The sequence below is a fragment of the Protopterus annectens genome, chromosome 15.part0 (genome assembly GCF_019279795.1).
Source record: "Protopterus annectens isolate FY-2018-M chromosome 15.part0, PAN1.0, whole genome shotgun sequence".
NCBI classification, from domain to species: Eukaryota; Metazoa; Chordata; order Ceratodontiformes; family Protopteridae; genus Protopterus; species Protopterus annectens.
In genome coordinates, this window is record NC_056749.1 from 201,775,507 (window position 1) to 201,790,377 (window position 14,871).

The following is a 14,871-nucleotide window of genomic DNA, read 5'->3' on the forward strand; positions in this document are numbered from 1 at the left end:
TCCAGGATCTACTTACAGAGTTTGCAGAGTCACCTGCTGTGTTATTAATTTTGCTAGTCTGAATTAGTAGTTTGTTAGAGGATCAAAGCGGTCTAGGATTGTTATAGGGGGTGATAATATTTTTTAAGTGCAGGAGTATTGTCTGGATTATAGAGGATTTTATAGGCCATAATCAGTTGGTTATACTGGATTAGGCTGGGTAGTTCAAGCCACCCAAGCTTATTTAGATTGATGCAATGATGTGTCCTAAAAGGCAGCCCAGTGGCAAACCTGGCAATGTGGTTGTAGCAAATTGACAGTTTAAGGACAGTCTTGTTTAAATTCGAGAGTAGAGGGGATGCATACAGAAGGGTTGAAAGAAGGTGAGAGCGAGCTATGGCAATTTTAGCTGGAGGGGTTAAGGAAGGCTTTTATTCTGTAAAGTGACCCTAGTTTTTTTATTGATGATTTTGATAGTTTAACATATAGGTCGAATTTTAGATTATCTAGGATGACACCTAATAGTTTTGTAGAGGGATCAGGGGAGATTATTGTGCCATCATTTGAAGTTATGGTAAAGGTGAAAGCGGTAGACCTACGTGTTGGTGAAAATAACTTTTTTTTTTGCGATTTAGGATCAGACGACTTTCAGAAAGCCAGTTTTCTATTGTATCAAAGGTGGTCTGGGTAACTGACCAGAGCTTTTGGAGATGTGGCAGAGCAAATCAGAGTAGAGTCTTCAGCATACTGGATACAGCTGACTTTTGGGACGACAGTATAAAGGTAGTTAATGAAGACTGAGAACAGCAAGGGCCCTATTACAGAGCCTTGTGGTACTCCAAGGGTGTTAGGTAGAAGGTTAGAGAGTTTGTTCTGCCAGAGGACAGCCTGCTGTCGGCCATTCAGGTAGGATTGAAACGCTCCAGTATCTAGACATTGTTTGCAAGGTGTGGATTAAAAGTTGGTGATCAACCATATCTAATGCCTTGGAAAGATCCAAGAAGAGGGCTGAGGATATATAATTATTGTTGCGATTATGGTTTATGGTGTTGGTAAAGGCTAGGAGGGCTGAAGTAGTGCTGTGATGAGGACGGAAGCCATGCTGAGTCTGCCATAAGGTGATTCTGGATTAGGTGGTGCATGAGTTGTCTAGGAATACATTTTTCCATAATCCTTGCAAGTGGAGAGATTATAGCTATTGGCCTATAATTGGAGGATTCAGTAGAGCTGCCTCCTTTTTGAAGTGGGATTGCATAGGATATTTTCCAGATGGTGGGAATTTTATCTTCTACTATGATTCGACTGATTAGTATTGAGACGAGGTAAGCAACAGCATCAGGTGATTTTTGTACGTACTCGGCAGGGAGTTGATCAGCAGAAAGTGTAGTGGGTTTTAATTGTTTGACCAAGGTACAGATAAGTGAAGTGGCGACTGGTTGGAAGCTGAATGCTATTAGGTTTCTAGGGGTGCTACTTTCAGGACCAGGGGAGCTAGGAAGTAGTTGGCTAGCTAGGGCTTGAATTGTCTCAGTAAAGAATCGGTTAAAACTGTCAGAAACATCTTCAGGGGTTTCATCAATAGTAGCAGTAGGGATTGGGGTTAAAGTTTGTCCAGGATGTAGTAGATTTAAACCTGCCCAAAACTTGAGGGTTATTTTGATTTACTGTCTGTAAATTATAGTATTGTTTTTGTCTTGTAAAATGGATTGTTTAGTTCCGTTCCTGGATTGCCTGTATGTAATGTGATCTTTGGGGTCTTTAGAAGAACACCATAAAGCCCATGCTTTGTTTCCAAGGGTAATTTGGAGTTTAGACTCTTTAGAAAGCCATGGCGCAGTTTTTGCCTTTGTTCTCTTTGAACGAACAGGTGCATGCAAATCAAGGATCTCAAGGAATTTGTTGTTAAAGTATGCTACTGCTTCCTCTACGGGGAGGTGTTTTAGAATAGACCAATTACATGAGTTTAGTTCTTGTTGGAATTTGACAGGGTCAAAGTTTTTATTGTTTCTAACCTGAGTAAGGGTTGTTGGGAATTAATGGCTTTGTGCTTAATTACATATGTGAGAAGGTGATCGCTTAGGCAATCAGGGAGGGTACCAGAGGTGTACAGTCGGGGGTGACTGAGTACCCAGTCAAGTACGCTTTCTTTTTGGTTGGGTTCACCTATCCTGGTAGAGGTGGATATGATTTGTGTAAATGCATGCAGGTTAATATGGGTGGTTGCGGATTCTGGGGAACAGGTACCCCAGTCTATGTTAAAGTCTCCAAATAGTAGGGTTTCTTGGGGGTAATGACATGATCGCCAGTGCAGGATATCTTAAAGTGCAGATATATTGTTACCTGGGGGAATGTACATACAGATATTAAAACATTTATTTTTATTAAGTTGCAATTTGGTGGCAAGAATTTCTGAGCTATTAATCTGAGGTAGTTGCATTACATCTATGGTGACATTCAACTCAGATTTATAGAGTACAGCTAGCCCACCCACCTTCCGCGAAGCACGATCCAGCCTGTGTATGTTGTACTCGGGTGGTAACACTTCACTGTCTACAGACAACTTCAGAATTAACTTAAGATTTGTAGTGTTAGGTTTTAACCAGGTTTCAGATAAACAGAATCTCTGGGGAGTGGACATACAGAAGTGCATGTAATTCATGTACCTTGTTATCAATGCTTCTAATAGTGAGATGACAGGCTAGGAGAGTTAGTTGGCCTATTAATTGTAGGTTTGTAGCTTAGATTGCAAGTAGAGGGGTATGTGTATCTGAAGTGGGTGGGCCAGGGTTTGGGTGAATATAACCACCAAGTATTAGGTTAAGTCTATACTTGATGATGAACTTCAGGAATTTGTTTATTAGTTTGTGGTAGTGTTTGGATCTAGAGCTAATGTGCCTGGGGTTGAGATGTTGATAGACTGAACAAGATGTTGAATAGGACCTGGTACTGTAATTATGGTTGAAGGTGGGAGGATTTACAGCTGGGGTGATAGTATGGCCTTTCGGGACCTGAAATCCCGTGAGAAACTGGTTTTCATACAAGGTAAGGAGGTATGGTGCGAACAAGAGGGGTAGTAAAGAGGAGTATATCATTATCTGTGATTCAGCTAGTGAGTTAAGGAACTTTTACCTGGTGATGCAACACCAGAAGCTAGAGTGGTGAGGTAAAGGTACTGGAAGGGGGATGGGAGAATGCCAGATGAAAGCTAATAGGTGCTATTAAAATGTAGGTAGAAGAATGGGGGTGGGAGGAATTATCCCAGATGAAAGCAGATAGGATCTAGAAAGTGGGGGAGTGGCTATAGTACTATAAATTTAGAGGTACTGGGGGCAGGAGGAATGTGGGGGCAGGGAGGGGAGCGAAGAGAGCCTGAGCGTAGCGAGGGCGAACGTAGCAGGGCTATTGCAGTTTACAAGGTTTCCCAAGGTGTCCTAAAGCCATAAGGTAAGTATTATAGTTCTTAATGTAAGAGTCAGTTTACTAAAGTTACAGGGGAAGGAGACAAACACTCAAGTAGAAAAAAAAAAAGAGCCCTATGGCTGACCAAAATGGTGACCTGCTTAATTACACAGCACTGTAAGTGAAAACTTAACAAATGCTTTTTGTGTGCAACCTACTCTGCTTAAATACAGAGAGAAACTGATTGTTATGGTGACCAATTGCAACTGTAGAGTTCAACTGCGAAAAAAGAGAAAAGCAGAGATTCTAGGGTAAGCATGAAGGCAACAGGCAGTTATTTTATAATACATTCAAAAAGGTTTGAGGGTGGGAGGGTAAAGTAGCACACTTCAGAATTAACTTAAGATTTATAGCTAATAAACCCAAGCAAGAGAACAATGCAGTAAACAAACACTTGCCATATTTTAAAAAGATATACCAGAAAAACTAAATCAATTGTTCACAATTGTACAACTGGAAAATTGCCAGTAAAAGCACTTCAGGTATAGCTAGCCCAAGTTATTCAAGTCATAAAAGCACTTCATCAATGTGTGTGTGCCAATTTAAACAGTAAAAATACATGCAGCAAGTATGAGCTCTGATTATACACTTTCTCTAGGTACAGTTTCAGTTTAAAACACAATTACCACAGAAATTCAAAAAAGTCACTAGCTACTTATAGAGCCTCTGCAAAACATAGAGCAGTCTTGTGCAGAATCAGAATTTAGCAGCAGGTCATTCAGTTACACAAAAAAACAGTAAAAGATCCATACAATGAAGAAACTTGCACAGAGTCACACCAAGTCAGCCAAGGTGGGAAGAGAGAGGGAAATCCTAAGCACCTAGATTTGAAAATGATGCCTGTACTGAATTGTAGCAGTTTAACCTGTTTGAGGAAAGAGGGGGGGGGGTAGGGGAAAAGAGAAAGCAGTAGGAGTGGTTACAGGGAATACCCTGATTGACTCAAGACACCACACCAGATGCAAGTTGAATGTAAGGGCCTAAAATCTGCACTCAGCACTATAATGTTATTTGCACTCAGTACTTGAATTTTAATGTTACTTGCACTCAGCACTGTAAATGCACTTATATTTAGCAGGAAAGACAGACCAACAGTATACAATTTTGGGAATATTTACAAGGGTTACTTGTTCAAATGTCAGGCTATTGCAGTTTACAAGGTTTCCTAATGTGTCCTAAAGCTATAAGGTAAGTATTATATTTCTTAATGCAAGAGTCGGTTTACTTAAGTTACAGGGGAAGGAGGCAAATGCTCAAGTAGAAAAAGAGCCATATGGCTGACCAAAATGGTGACCTGCTTAATTACACAGCACTGTAAGTGAAAGCTTAACAAATGCTTTTTGTGTGCAACCTATTCTGCTTAAATGCTGAAAGAAACTGATTTTGTTATGGTGACCAACTGCAGTTCTGTAGACTCAGTTTTGTAGGGAACTGTAGAGTTCAGAAAGTTAACATGGGTTTGACATTGGGCAGCCTTGAGAGACTATTCATCCACTAAACACTGTTGTAAGACAATCTCTCGCTCATAAAACAATAAGGGTGGTCAAACAAAGCTGAAGGTGCCTACCGGACTTGCCATTGCTTGACCAATAGTCTGATTTGGCTACAATGAGTTCAATGACTATTTGTAAACTACTAAGTGCATTCCACCTGAAAAACAGGCCTTCAAAAGTCTAATATGGCCATATCATACTGTGCAACATTTAATCAGCAGAAATCAAAAAATTAAAAGCCAACTAAACAGAATCCTGGTTTGTACAACAATACCCATTTGTGAAGAGTCCACAGTGATACAAGTGCCCATAAACAAACCTTCTTTAGCACACGTCAAACCACCAACTAGTGATTAAGATCCATAGTCTATATTCTCCAAAGAGAAACTCATTGGCATCTTGAAAAAAGGAAACCATACTACAAAACTTGTCATTTGCAAAAAATACACATTACACCAATGCTTCTGGATATAAAATAAATCTGTGTATTTACCGTAATGATACATCTGCATTGTCTTTTCATCTGGTTCAACCTTTGGTTTACTCTATTCCAATGGATCCAACTTCAGTACATTTTAGAAGTTGTGGATCCAAGGCTCTGACTCTTCCCCCTACCCCTAATTCCTTCCATCTCACCAAATTACCTCAGATCAATTTTGCCAGGTAACAAATCTTGGAAGGTGGACAGAGGGAGGGATGTTGAAATGAAAAAAAAAAAAAGTCATATGGTGAGCACAAAACATGTGCGTCTGATATAGTCTTGTTTCGATTCAACCTATGGGATAGATTCCCATACTAAACACTTGGTAGACATTAAGGAAATTCCTGAGAACGGTGGAGCCAAAAGATGTACCGGATACAGCCTATACATCCAGCTTGTAGTTGGGCAACTGTTCATAGCTTTGTCCAAGTCTCTGCAGCACAAATCTCCTCAACAGGAGCTTTGAGCATAAAAGGAGTAGAGGTAGTTATAGCCCTTGCTAAATGAGCTTTTGGCTTCTCAAGCAAGGCCAGTCACAGACGGTCATAAGCAAAGATCAATCAGAAGGCCATCTAGAGTGGCAATACTTAAATTTGGAAAAGGCAAGAGAGTTCATCAGATTTCCAAATATATATCTATCTTTTATCCTTCGCATATAAAATCTGAGCTGTCTACGAATACCTAGTAAAGATCAAGCATACTTTCCTTTATCCACAAAGGCACAGGACACCTGAACAAGCACTGAAGTCCAATAACGGAACAATTCCTTCTTACTTTTCTTATTGTGTGGAATATTGTCAATGGCAATAAAGTGGAACTTATGTCCACTGTGTTGGTCGATATGCTTTGCCAAAGCATTGTCTGCCTTACATTTCTTAATGGCGTACATATGTTGGTAGATTCTTTCTTTAAATTTACGGTCTGTCTTTCCAACATAGAACGCCAAGCAGCTGTCACAAGTAGCCAAGTAGACAATGGACTTGGTATCAATTAATTTTGTGGTGAATCCTATATTTTCTGCCATTTAGTTGGAAAGAGTTACCGGTTCTTAAGCAACTACACCAATTACAGTGACCGCACATAAATGTAGGTGAATAAAGGTGTCCTGTGCCTTTGTGGATCATTGGTTTTCTTCCGTTACACAGTCTGTTGGTCTTTTTGTCATGGCTACAGGTACACCAAACAGCCCAGTGAGTCCTAACATTTTTGGTCCGTCTAACCGAGAGAGACCTATAGACAACTCTGACATGACTTCCCTACTTGCTGTTATTTCTCAACGGCTTGACAACTTGAATTCACGCTTGGATAATTTAGATCACAAAACATTTAATGATCACAATCAGCTGTTTAACGGTAGCGCTCCTGTGCTAGGTAACTCTTCTTCCAGCACGGGTTCTACACTTATTCCAGCGGGACAACCTATTTCTTCCAATGTTATGTCTGGCAGCCCTTATCCTACTTCACGTACTGTACAAGGTACAGCTGGAATTGACGACGGTGGCAGTACTAACTCTAATCCTGTGCTTATTAGTGTTCCAATTCTTCGTGAGTGGATTACTGACATGGAGTCTTTTTCATTCTCTCACCACGGTTTAGAGGAACTACCGGCATCACAATTGACTGACACCTCTTCAACTACAGACTCTATAGCGAGCAGACTAAAGGTACTTGATTCTAAACTACTGAAATTAAGAAAACTGCAACTTGAAGTCTGTTATTTTAAACAATGTCTACAGGATAAAATTGTACCCAAGGGCTTGCGCTGCACTTTTGCCCCCACAGGCTTGTTAGCTGATGCTGCATTTTTAACAGACCTTAAATTACTGTTTGATAAGCAAGGCTTTCAACTGTTAGAATTAATGATTAACCATTATTCAACACATATTGCTACTCTTACAGTTGAAACTAATGACTTGGACAGTCGAATAAATGTGGATTTGGATTTTTTAAGATACAAATATGACTATGCTCGTATCTTCAATACCACAGATGCTTTATTAACTAAGCTTAAGGCCAATAAAGCTAAAAAACTCAACAGGGATAGACTAGTGTATCAACAGAATAAAGCCTATGGCAAACTAGTGCCTCCTATGCACCATTCTGGGTCTTCTAGCACTGGCTTCCCAATACCAAATAGGGACATTGATTCTAACAACCTCCAAGTGACAACCTGGAGATTATTCAAGAAGATTCTGACCCTGGTTTGGTTCAAGGCCCCCGACGGAGTAACAGGTTAAAGGCTAGGAGGAACAACATTTATAACAACTTTAATAATGGTCCTCAATATCAAGGGGAAGGACTGCCTGATGGTTTCTTTCAAGATAATAACAATTTTTTTTAGGACAACGCAACAACAACCGACAAACGGGCTACAGGAACAGACGTTGGAACAACTACCGCTCTTAGATGTGGACTTGGATTTAGAGACTGTGCAAAATTCAGCATTAAAAATATTAACCAATTCAAAGGGAGATTTTAAAATTTATAATTATTCTAGCTTTACATTAGAACAAGAACTAATTTACTTACTGGCCTTTGGTAACACTTTTGTACCCAGTTGTCACTTTAACTTAACTGGCACTATACTAGATTTGAAATGTTTTACACGTAAACTTAACTTAGGGCTACTGTTCTCTGCCCCCACGGGTCAAGATGCTACTAATTTAAAATAGTCCAGTGTATTTAACCCCCCATTACATCCTGAACTGTCTCTTTTTGAAAGGGTTTGTGAATTTGACTTGAGACATCTAGACAGGAATCATAACTCTTTCCTTAAGCAACAGATTGATAACATCTCTAGGAGTCAAAAACTCTTGTTGAATGAGCTTCGTAACCTACCAGTCAGAGTCTTGAAACCTGACAAAGGGGGTGGGTTAGTCATGTTTGACAATACACACTATACTGAAAAGATGTTACAGATTCTGGATAGTCCAGCTTACAAACTATCCTCTCTAAATGAGATGAATATTACTTTTTCTAGAAATAGGGGTTATTTTAGAGATTTGTTTCTCTCAGGTAAAATAGATAGTGACATTTACCACTTTATTGACATTACACCTCCTAAAACCCCTATAATTTTTGGAATCCCTAAAATTCACAAAAACCTTCATAACCCGCCTATAAGAGCTCTTGTTGATGGCAGGTCCTCAATGACCCATCCTTGTGCACGTCTGGTTGACATTTTATCTAAATACCTTAAACTAATTCCAGGTATATGTAAGGATTCTTGGTCTTTCCTCTCTGATATTAACAAGCTTTCATTTGACAATTCTGCTAATTTCCTTACTATAGACGTAGTGGACCTCCACTTCTATACCACACTTAGAGGCTACAGAATGGATAGCTAACATCATGACCCATCTAGGAGCACCCAATGATGAAATTGACACGGTCACTGAACTTTTGGGGATTATCCTATCATCTAATTTTTTTCATTTTTGAAAGGCAACACTACATACAAACATAAGGTATTGCAATGGGGTCCCCTTGTGGCACTAGTGTCGCTAATGCCTTTGTAGCTTACTGGGAGAAACACTTTATACTAGACAATTCTAATTTTAAACATCAGTTAATTTATTACACTAGATATCTTGACTATATCTTCATCATGTTTAAAGGCACAGAGCATGATGCTATACAACTGATCGAATACATGAACACCACAACTCAGTTTTTCAAGTTTACATACCATTTCTCCACATCCTCCATTGACTATCTGGATGTTAAACTGGAGAAAAATACATTGGATGGTTGACTTCACCCATTTACAGGAAACCAACCTACTGTAATTCATTTCTCCATTTTTCCAGCCAGCATCCTTTTAAGCAAAAAAGATAGATAGTCAAGGGACAACTCAGAGCGGCTAGGATGTGTAGTACTGTATTAAGTTTTGACACCGAATGTCAACTATTGTTTGACATGTTCAGTAGTCGTGACAATCCTGAGACACTTATTTGTGACTTAATACAAGAAGTCAAAAAACAAGAGATTGGATGTTTTTTATAAACCTCTCTTGGACAACAACAATGAGGTGTCTATTCCTTCTCCCACTGGCCTACCTGAGTCCTTAGAATCAAATTCTAACACTACCTTGACGTATAGTAACAAAGAAACTCAAAAGTTTCTAACTAGCTTTATCACAGCATACAGCACAGACTCAAACCAAGTCTGTTCCATTATTTTGAAGAACTGGTATCTTATTACCAGCAACAACTTCCTACTTGAGAAACTAGGTGACAGGACCCTTGTCGTTTATAGGAGAGGGCTTAATTTGAAAGCCTTGTTGGAAAAACATCATAATGTTGACACGTTTTCTAGACAAAGAGGTACATTTATGTGTGGTCACTAATTGGTGTAGTTGCTTAAGAACAGGTAACTCTTTCCAACTAAATAGCAGAAAATATAGGATTCACCACAAAATTAATTGTGATACCAAGTCCATTGTCTACTTAGCTACTTGTGACAGCTGCTTGGCGTTATATGTTGGAAAGACAGACCGTAAATTTAAAGAAAGAATCTACCAACATATGTACGCCATTAAGAAATGTAAGGCAGACAATGCTTTGGCAAAGCATATCGACCAACATAGTGGACATAAGTTCCACTTTATTGCCATTGACCATATTCCACACAATAAGAAAAGTAAGAAGGAATTGTTCCGTTATTGGACTTCAGTGCTTGTTCAGGTGTCCTGTGCCTTTGTGGATCGTTGGTTTTCTTCCGTTACACATACTTTCCTTTATCAGAAAATTGTGGAAAGACTGGTAAATTTATAACCTGGTTCAGGTTCCCCTCAGATGCCATCCTTGGGAGAAAGGTTCTATTAGTTCTCAAAGACACCAGACACTGTCTTTATGAAAATGGTACAAGGAGGTTTACAGGGTGGTGCTTGCAATTCAGAAAAACTTCAGATGCAACTACCACCAGGAAAAACCAGTCCACCCCAAGAAAGGAATTTTAGATGCATTGTGGCTGCTGGTTCAAAGGAAGGCCTGGTTATGGCTTGTAACATGACAGTTATGTCCCATGGCAGAACTGGATCCCTTACGGAGAGAACCTCAGCAAGATTCCCTTTAGAAAGGCCTTTGAAATCTTAGACATACACAAGTTTGGAAATCTGGAAATTGGTAATGGCTGCTGTGGGCTATCTGGACCTTGATTCAGAAACTGCAGCGTTTATACAACAGATCTGACAGTAAGTCTAGGATGGAAGGAAGAGGCACTGAAAAAAAGACATCTATTCTGATCCCAGGGTTGGGAGGCTGGCATAATGGTTAAGGGGTTTACCTTACAAATAAAGGTGCAGGGTTTGATTCTCACATAGGGTAATTGGCTACGCTTAAATGGCCCACAAGGGTAGTTAGCCTAGTACTAATCTATAAGCCTATTCCTTTGGAGAAAGCCAGATCGAAAACCTTTTCCATTTCCTTAGACAAACTCTCCTGGAACTTCTCCCTTGAGGCTGACAAATGTGAACTACCAATGAATATGGCCTGGCATCTCTGGACAGCAATAAGATCAATAGAACCATACAGTTAACGTCAATGTCTTTCGATCCAGGAGAGGCTGCCTGGAAGGATGAATCAGGAGGCCTGAAAGGCAATCCAATATCCAAAGGCATATATAGTAGAAGAGGCCAGAGTAAAAGGGAACCAAACTTGTAGGGGCCAAAAGGGAGCAATGAGGATTACTCTGGACGTGTACCTTCTGGGTTTCTGATTAAAATTTTCATTAATAAAGGTAAGAGAGGAAGCATACAGAAAACCCAATGATGAAATGTGGGCTAAAGCACCTCTCTGACTGACTGTATGGAGGGATTAGGTCTCAATACCTGCAGCATTTGCAGTTTAGGTACAAAGCAAGAGAGATCAAGTCAGCCCTAGTGGTTGAAGATGAGTCACCTTTGCTTGACAGAGGGATCACTCATGAGGCAGAAGAATGGGCTTGCCCAACTTATCCACTACAAATCCCCAAAATGTACACAGCTATGAAAAAGTGGTAAAAGTCACTGCCCACTGCATACTCAAATGGCCTCTTGTCAAAGTGGACAGGAATGGATTCCCTTTTGCTTTCTGATATATCAGACTACGATGTTGTCCATCTTTATGGATATCACACCCTTAGGAAGAGAGTCCTGAAAAACCTGCAATGCTAGGAGAACTGTTAATCTCAAAGATATTCATGTGAACAGTGACCCATATATTTGACCAGAACCTTATAACAGTCTTCCCTTTGAAATGCTCCCCTCACCTCAGGAGGGAAGCATCCATGGTTACTGGGGCCACAGGAGTCAGAGCAGACCAGGTGGATGATTGACACTGACTACAGAGGTCAACTACCAGATAATTTCTGAAAATGGGTGTTAAAATTGAATTCTTACAGGATGAGAGAGTTGGGACCATTGTACTGATAGGGTCCACTGAACTCTCTAGTACCACCAGACTAGGGGGACCAAGATGATTGCTGAAGCCATTAACTAACAGCTGCAGGATGCGTCATGGGAGAAGGATGCCAATAACTAGAAAAGCTACATGATGAAGGGGGATGAGAGACTGTAGTTGGGCAGTTTGGCTATTTGAGAAATAGTACTAAGGTGGCATCTGATTAACCATGAGCTGTATAGGTGTCAACCAACTCTGTACAAGTTTGGGCAAGAAGTTCCATTGCTGGACTACAAGATTCCTGGTTAGAGCACCGAGAAGTTAACTGTCTAGATACAAGAACACCAGAAACCCTAGCAGCCTGACGTATGCTGCTACCACTGCAATGACTTTGGTGAATACCTGAGGCATGTGGGTGAGACCAAAGTGCAGTGCTCTAAAATGGAAGTGACTGGGTCCCAGACAGAAACTGAGAAAATTTCCCACAATGCCTCTCTCAATGTGATAGTAGGCATCCTAAAGATTTATAATGCACACCCTGTCATCCTTCCTCAGAGGCAAAATGGACTGCACTGTGACCATCTGGAATTCCATCTGTTTTACAAACAGATTTAGGTGGCTTAGGTTCATCATCATACTGACTTTTCCAGCAATTTTGATACTTCTGCTGCAAATTCTCTTTATGAGGAGGAGGAAAAGCAAATGGAAGAGTGTAGCCTTTAACGACAGACATCAGCATACATGTGCCTTGTTTGATGGCCTGCCAGGCTTCATGGTGGAGGGATTAAGTACCCCCTCGGACCACCTTCAGAGTGCAGCAATCAAACAACCCTTCAGGTCTGCTGGTAGGATTTCAGTGAAAGGACTGCAAAATCTCATTCTGCATCTCACCTCAGCATTTAGGGTGAAGTCTGTTGAAGTGTTCCCCTCACCCCACCGTCTCAGGAGGGTCTGTCTGCATTGAGTATCTTGGTGAAAACCTTGAGATTTTCTGAACCACATTTTCTAACATTTCTGGTTGCAAGAAAAGGTCCTCTGCAGGGTGGAAATTACAAAGGCAAGACAGGATTTTGCCATCCTATTCACTCCTAGTAACAGTCTCCTTAACCTTTGGTTAAAAAGTATCAAATAATCAAAAGGGTTAAGGACTGATTTCGTAAAGTCTTACACAGTCACAATCACATCCTGGTATGTCAGTGGTTAGTTACACTGGTGCCTGCATCTCTGACCATACAATAAACTGCTTTCAAAAACATGCGTGTAGATACACTGGACATCAACTGTAAGGTATACAATTCAGACTCCACTGTTTTCTGGATGTCTCATGGCAGGTTACCCAAAATTGGCAAGCTTGTTAGTAAAGTCCCCCTGGAAATGTGTGATGTGGGCCAGGTGGTTCAGATCTCCAAGTCCAGTCACTGATCCATATGCCCATTTCCCAAATCTGTCTCCCTGTTAAGGGAGTGGATAGATGTACCATCTTGAGAGAGTTCCTTCTTTAGAGCTGCCACCACAACAATGGCATTTACCAGGGGACCCTCACTACAGTGTGCTCTGTCCTTTGAGGCAAACAAGATTTTATCTAGTTTCTTATGAAATGGTTCCACCACATCAGGATCCTTCCAAATTCAGAGTCACCAGGTCTATTAGGGCATCAAGTAGGCAGCACCACCCCAAAAAGTAGAAGAGCCAGCCCCGAAAGCCTTGCAGAACAGACTCCTCAGAAGAGGATGCATCTGTGGACCAACCCTCTTGCAGTTTTATAAACTCCAGAATATCAAAGGTGACTTCTTCCCTCGGGATTGTGGGGACACTACCCCCATCATCTAATTCAGTCTTCAATTACAGACTCAACAGAAATACGGATGTCTCCTAGAACCCTGTCTGGTTTGTGTTTCCAGAGAAGGACCAGAATAAGACTGGGAACTTGTGCGGGAAGTACTCCTCCCAAAGCTGAATAAGGCCTACTGTCCCAGTTTATCTGGATTTGCACAGTTAGCAGTAGTATTCAACAATGGTTGCTGGAACAGAGCTGACATATAGTCTCTTGATCTGGCAAGAACCCTTCCAAATGCCTCAATGGCGGAGGCCACAATCAGAACTGAGGAATAATCTATTGCTTCAACCTGCCCTGGCTTAGAGGCCGACAGGTGCTGAATTATTTAGCACAGAGGCTCTTAGAAGAGACTGGTCTGATAACTTTGGAGTTCAGTCAACCCAACTCCCTGCAGTCCCAGCACAAAGGTTTTAGCTTGAGATTTAAACCTGATTTTATCAGATCTGGATGAGAGTAAGGGATACTGTCAGAATCCAAGTCAATATGACTGTCAGCTCAGAGGTGGGCGCCCCGGGGAGACTCTACCCCAATGGCATCAGATCCAAGGTTTGGACTGAATAGGAGAAACCAATGGAGGGATAGCTGAACCTGCACTTGGAGAACCTGTTGGGGACAGCACCAGGATAACACCTAGTTGGATCTGCATCTGGAGGAATCTGCAAATCATCCTGTTAACATCCACTTCAGCAAGGCTCCTCTAAGACCAAAGGGACCTCACCGAGGAAGCCACAGATGGAGATCTTGAACACCTCTCCTGAAAAAATGAAGAATGGAGCAAAGGGATGACTGGTTCTGGTGAGAATTGAGAAGGCAGCAATGGAGAAGAGATCCAACTGGCAATAAAATCATACTGTCTTGAAATTTGATACCAGACCCTAAAGTCTAGATGGATACAACGTTAATAGCAACACAAAAGGCAGAAGATGCCCTAGTCACTCTCACTGACTTGCCATTACTCATCTCCTCACAAACTTCTTTATGGCACTGCCGTCTTTAACCTCCAGGCTTCACAAAAATTAAAACTTGAACGCTATAAAAAAAAGTCATTAAATGTGCAGCAAATACCCCTTTCAAGCCCACCACTGTATAACACCAAAAGCCTAAACTGGTTAGAACGGCCTCATCAATGAACATATACACAGCTTATCACCTATAAAATTACTCAGCATCCATCTGCCTGTCTACACAAGCGATTTTGCACAACTATGTTCCCAGTCACTGAGATCCAGTGACCAAAACCCT

At 40.9% G+C, this 14,871-nt stretch overlaps 1 protein-coding gene across 1 annotated transcript in view; it reads right to left on the reverse strand.

Annotated features, from left to right (window-relative positions):
- Nucleotides 1-14,871, reverse strand: part of MSN (moesin) — a 580,418-nt gene that overhangs the window by 421,613 nt on the left and 143,934 nt on the right. The gene's annotated exons all lie outside the window — the stretch shown is intronic.